Below are 6,620 nucleotides of genomic sequence, written 5' to 3'. Positions count from 1 at the left end.
TTTTTTTTAAAAAAGATTCATTTTTATTTATTTATGATAGACATAGAGAGAGAGAGAGAGAGAGAGAGAGGCAGAGACACAGGCAGAGGGAGAAGCAGGCTCCATGCAGGGAGCCTGACGCCGACTCGATCCCGGGACTCCAGGATCGCGCCCTGGGCCAAAGGCAGGCGCAAAACCGCTGAGCCACCCAGGGATCCCCCAAATATGAGGGATTTTATGGTTAAAACAATACTCACCTATACCAAATATGTATTCTGTGCCAAGCCTGAGGTAAAGCAATTTCATATTGGGGATAACCTCTCTATTGATTCTAGGATTTACTGTCTGAAGGCCTTTTTTGCTTAGAGAGGAACACATGCTGCTACCTTTTTACTGATTCTCAGTTTATTAACTTTTTGGACTTTATGAAGCAATAGATATTTCTTTAAACATTGAATAATACTTCTCAAAATATTTTCACGCTACTTAACATGACTAAGCAGTCAAAATTTAGGAGTTTGACATGATATTTTTCCTCCCAGACTTAGGAACTTATTTGATGAAGCTATTTTAAACAGTTAATTTTCGTGCCTCCAGTATATTAGATTCTCTTAAATGTTCTAAACACCCTAAGAAGGAGATAAACTTGTGGAATATTGCAAAGATTGCAGGCCTTATTCTCACAATGACATTACTGATTTCAACGTTTTATTGTTTCTATCCATATCCACACCCTCATTCTCACTCTTATTTCTTATACCTTCCCAGGGTAGCAGTAATTTTACTAGAGCATCTTAGATGGCAGGATAAACAGTAGAGTTTTGGCACGGGACCTGGTTTTCAAGTTCAGGGTGATTTAAACTCAAGCCTAGTCAATGGCTCTGGCGGAATCCATTTTTTAATTTGTTTCTCTCACTAATCATGTATTGTAGGATTTTGAGGTTTTCAGGCTTTTGAAGTTCTGTTCTTTTTCACTCTTCTGCCATTATTATTTTTTTTCAAACTTTAGAATTTTAATTGAATCTTCAAGCATGTAAGGCACATTAGTGCTAAGCAAAGTGTAAGAAGATAGGGGGTTTCAACTATAAAAACATAAATGAGTAATTTTCACCTCTTCCCCCAACCCTTTTTCCCCTCCATGTATTGTCATTGGTTGTTCTCTCTGGGGGTGCACGTGCCCCAGCGAGGAAAATTGGCAAAATAAGAAGGCAGCAGAGGACCCAATATCGGGGGTGGAGCAAAAGCAATAGGCATAGCAAGAAATGGACTGAAACTCGGAGGTCGAGGAGGTATAAAGCAATGAGCAGTAGGGTGAGTACTGGAAGACAAGGGGAGAGACCCTGACCAATTCTCTGTGGGATGCCACTGGCTTCCTTGTGGGAAAGAATCACGAGACAGCCCTTCCTTGCTGGCCTTTCTTGTATTTCCTGATCTAATTGTGGGGATATGTGGGGGGGCTCTTACTTGTGGACCCCTGGGTGGAACGAACCCCTGACCTCATGGCAAAGCTATGTATGACCTTGCATTATTGCCATGTCTCTTGGTGCCCCCACTGCTGACCCCTGCCCCTCATCATCGGTGCAGGAGGGCTGCCAGGGAATTCCTGGGACACATTCATAGAATCCTGTCCCCTAAGCCTCCAGCCTCCTAGGCCCTCAGAGCTATTTACTTCTGCTGCTGAAAGGGACTCTTCTGTAGCAGCAGGTGGTGGCGCATAGGGGTGTTCATGAGCTCTGGACCTGTCCACAGGAATGCAGGCTCCTGGGGTCTCGGAGGGGTGCTCCAGTTGCTCTCTGCCAGGTGAGTCAGCACATTGAGGGGGGTCTCAGCAGGATGCGATGGTGGCCCCAAGGCTCTGCATCATCTTTGGGCATGGAACTTGGACCCTGGAGAGACACGTCTTCGTCAGGGTGCGGCTCCCGGGTCGCACACTCATCTGCAACTTCTCCACTGGGTGAAGGGGAGTGACCACCAAGGACGTTTTCAATACAAGCCTTGGAGAAAGTCCATCAGGAAAACCTTTGAGAGGTAATGGAGGAAACCAGCTGAATGGCCACGTAGGCCAACTCAGCTTGGAGAGAGGACTTGTGCTTCTGCTTTAGAGCAGCTTGGCAACTCGAAGGAAGCCACAGACCAGCTGCTTCTTTCTAGATTGGAGTTCTCTCTGTTTTGCCTTGATTGTGTATTGGCCGGGCCTTTAGGTAATATTGGAAACATCATTATAATTTCCTAATATCTCACTATTATCAATTAAGAAGTGCATGGAGAGGATTAGGTTTGTGCTGTACATTCTCCTCTTTGGGCTATAGGGTGGATGCAGAGATGTGCCTTCTGGTTCCCTCCTGAGGACTTGATCCCGGGATTTCAGGATAATGCCCTGGGCTGAAGGCAGGCACTAAACCACTGAGCTGCCCAGGGATCCCCAATATTGGAGTATTTGAGAGGTCAGGGAAAGTAAAAAGAATTGGAATGATGAAATTGGCTGGTGATTATTTGGGGATATCAAGGCATTGAGAAAATGAAAAGCTGAGGGTGATTAATTACCCATTTAAGGTGAAGTGTAAAAAGCAGAGGGCCTCCTTGGCAGCATATAGAGAGACTCCCATTACCTACAGCCAAAAGGCAGAAAATGCTCAGCATCAGGTCTAGGACTTAATTTAAGGGTGACGGAGCTCCAGAAGAGGTTGAATTCTCAAACCTGGCAAGTCTGCTATCCTAAGGTCAGGGTCCCGATGAGAAAGGTGTGGATCTCTGATACTTGGGATGGGGTCACCTGGGTTAATGTAAATGAAAATTTTAATTCCTAGAGTCCCCTGACCTCTCTAGGCCTGTAGAAATGGTCATAGTCCTCACTATTAAATGTTAGTTCACACTTTTCTTGACACAAGGCAGAGGTACTCATCCTGACCACCTCTAGGATCTATCTCTGGCTCTTCTCTAGATCGATAACTGGAGTTGAGTCATAGTGTGACCTGGCCAGAGAAGTACTGGGTCTGCTGCAGGAGGAAAGGGAGCAGCAAAAATTTGGGGATCTGTGGTATCTTGAACTAGAAGAGCTGAGGGGATCAAGGGAGGGGAGTGAGGGGGAAGGGAAATACAAAGTTGGCTAAAGAAGAGTTTATTGATATGGGAACAGTCTCACAGGACCTGTGGCTTGACACTCTGGAGAGAACCTTGGAGAATGATGCTAATATGCTGCTAGCACATTGTTCTTAGAAGCTTGGAGAAAGTGATGGTCTATGTTAAGTGAAGGAGAGATGCCACAACTGTGTAGCAGATGGTAGGAGGGATCAAAGGATCAGAGAAGTGAGTGTGCTAGAGACAATGTACTAAGTACTTGTTCCATGGCCTCTAAGCTGAGGGATATTGCAGTGGAAAAAGCCAAGTGGAAGCCTTTGGAGCGGCTCTCCTCCTAATGACAAAATAGGCAGTTTCTTTGGTGACCCTAAATGAACTATGCCATCCAATATTTATACCTCTGTATCAACCCCTCCAACATTGACTCTGAACTTGAGAAAATGGATATAAGGAGGCACGATACAAGGAAAGACTTGATAAGAGTTTGCACAAGTGGATACTGGGAGTTAGGGAAATGGGTCAGCCCCATAGGTTTACCTTGCTTGGCTTGCCTATAAAAAGGGGGTCTTCTCAGGTCCTGTTAGGGGACTCTGCTTCCCAATTTTTTGCTGCTTTGTCCTTCACTGGTTTCTTGCAGAATCTACTCCTATTTATTTACTTTTTTATTTAGAATGTGAGCTGGGGGAGGGGCAGAGGGAGAGAGAAAGTCAAGCAGACTCTGTGCTGGGCACAGAGCCTGACTCCGGCCTCGATCTCATGATCCTGAGATCATGTCCTGAGCCGAAATCAGGAGTCGGACACTTAACCAACTGAGCACCCAGGCACCCCAGAATTGACTCCTTTTTAAATGACCTGAATCTAGCTTTGTGTTGGAAACCAAAAAAAGAAAAAAAAAGTTTGCACAGAGGCACTTGTCTTGGAATGCTTGCTCTTGGGATCCAGCTGCCATATGGAGAAGCTCTAGGTAACTACATGATGAGACTACATGGAAGGAGAGGCCTCAGTCTACCAGCCTTCTCTCCCAAGGTACCAGCCACGGGAGTGTAGCTATGTTGGACACTCCTGTCCCAGCTGTCATTGGACTGCATCTGCATGAGAGACACCAAGCAAGACCAACAAAATGACAATCCACGTAAGCTCCTATTAACCCACAGAATCATGCTAAATAATTACAAGAGTTGATGTATTAAGCCACCACGTTTTGTGGTATTTTGTTATTCAGCAACAAATAAACAACTGTGAATGAAGAAACAGTATGGCAACCTGGTGGGGAATGACAGAGATTAGTATAACTGACAAAGACCTAAACCCTTTCAAAGGGCAGAATTTTGAGGGGTGCATATAGTTGTGTACTTTTATGGGAGGAGAAGAAACTCAAGGAAAGAATATGATTGGACTCCAGGCAGTGGTGAATGGCTTGACTGGTTGGTCAGAGGCCTGGCAGGAGGAAGCTCAGAATGCTGGGGGCTGGAAGGGCTGGGAGGGAGGCGTGTGGATGGATGGATGGATCTGTGGGAGTGGCCACACAGTGTATCCTGTGAATACTGGAGAACATTTTATTTCAGTGTTCCAATCAGTTCACCTCCAGGCTGTGTGTAGGGGGTACCATTCTTAAATTTAACTTCTCTCTCATTTCCGGAGCTTGTTTCTATCCTGGCTTATACCTTCTTAGGAGCAGGTAGGCTCTATGTCTAAGATCGAAATGTCTAAGATTGAAATGACTTTCCTGATAGCTGGTCCGAGTGTGGCGAGAAGACCCCAGACATCCCTTCCTGTGGGCTAGGGTAGTGTTCAGACGGTTGCACAAGAACTGATGATCCCTTTCTGATTTATTGGCTTGGATGCTAAGATTTGCACATATTGTCGGCAAGGACTGCTGCATCCAGTATAATTAAGCCTTAACTGGGTAATCTGAATCTTTAATCCAGGAAACATTTATCCAGAGATGGCCATTGTAGTTTATTTTATTTGAGGTGGAATATCTTATCCCTTTAGTAAGAGACTCAAGTAGGTACTTGGTTTGGTCTTCCCAGTTCACAATCACGGGCCTTCTAGAGCACTATGCCTTTATTCCCGGGGATCACAGTTCTGGCAGCCAGCTTTCTACCCCCTGACTCTGCCTCTCTGGACACAGCTGTTGGGAACAAGGGTGGTCACCTGACCCAAGTTGAACCAACCAGATTTTTTTCTCTTGGGGACTTGGAATGGAGACTATGACTCAGTCAGTTTGGGCAGGTCTTTTGCTGAGAGAGGTCAGAATCTTGGGACCTGGGACATGCTCACCTTCTGCTCACACATGCGCAGAGAAGCATCAAAGGCAGGTCTTCAGAAGGAAACGAGATTTCCAGAGAGCTTTCTTCTTTTGGGCTTCCCCCCTTTCCTGATGCCACCTCCCTTTTGCCTTCTGAGATACTCCTATATCTTTATAAAGCCTTCCTCCTCCCTGTGGGCTAACTTGAGGAATTTTCTGTTACTTACAACCTAAGAGACTTAACCAGACAGAGGTCCTTCGGCGTGAACGTGCTTCTGGTGCCTGCACCTGGCCGTACAGCTCTCCTTGTTCCCCCTCCCCTCACTCTCCATCACTCCTCCTCTCTCTTTAACTTTTTTCTTTTAATTCTCTCCCCTCCCCACCTCCGGCCAGACTGTATTATGATGAATTCAGGTTACAGAGAATCCCTGTTCTAACCCAAAGTCATTTTCTTGCCAAGAATCCCATAGCGACAAACCCTCAGCTCTGAAGGATAAATTAAACTGAGAGGGTCTACCTCTCAGAATCTCTTCTTATCTAAAGAAAATAAGCAAGGTCATTGTCTTCCCTAAAGGCAGCCTCCTCCTAGTTAAGTACATATGTCTGGTTCTGTTTGCATGATCGCCAACAGCACCTTTCAATGAGAAGGAATAATGAGCACCCAGCAGACAAGGGAAGACAAGAGGGTGCTGTGGCCTTTTACATGAGTTTTTTCGTCTTTTCTCACAGTTATTTAATATAAAAGAAGAGAGACTTGACAGTCTCTCCACCTGTCAGTCAAAGAGAATCAAAATGTGACTCATTTCTTTAAATAAAGTTGGTAAATCTCCTCTCAAATTCCAGTACTCTTGCTTGTGTGGCAAAGGGAAAACAACAAAAATCTAGAAATAACATAAATTTTCAGAAATAGAGGGGAGTGGTTGGATAAACAATGGTATACCCACACTTAAGAAAATTGAGTAGTTATTTAAAAAAATGATTCAGAGCAATGTGTGTTATAGTAAAAGCTCTGCTGGGGCAAAGGCTGCTAGCTACTACCTCCATCCTCCAAATAAGTCTACCCTTTTCCATGATTTTTAGCTGGGCACTTAGCTGTCAGGGGGGAAAGACTACATTTCCCAGCTTCCCTTGCAGCAAGGTATAGCCCGGTGACCAGGTCCTGGTCAATGAGAAGTGAGGGGTTGGGAGATGGCCAACTTCTGTGTTGTGTTTTGAAAAGGAGGAAGGAGGTGGGGAATGTCCATTACCCCTCCCCCCTTCTTTCCTCCACCCTATTTCCTGGAATGTGGCAAACTAACAGGCCATGTGGATG

At 45.2% G+C, this 6,620-nt stretch overlaps 1 pseudogene; it reads right to left on the bottom strand.

Moving 5' to 3' along the window:
- Positions 1–1,125: 1,125 nt before the first annotated feature.
- On the bottom strand, positions 1,126–5,355 carry LOC144293608 (proline-rich protein 32 pseudogene; annotated as a pseudogene).
- Positions 5,356–6,620: the final 1,265 nt, after the last annotated feature.

The sequence above is a fragment of the Canis aureus genome, chromosome 22, assembly GCF_053574225.1.
Source record: "Canis aureus isolate CA01 chromosome 22, VMU_Caureus_v.1.0, whole genome shotgun sequence".
NCBI classification, from domain to species: Eukaryota; Metazoa; Chordata; class Mammalia; order Carnivora; family Canidae; genus Canis; species Canis aureus.
This window is presented reverse-complemented; position numbering and strand designations above follow the sequence as displayed.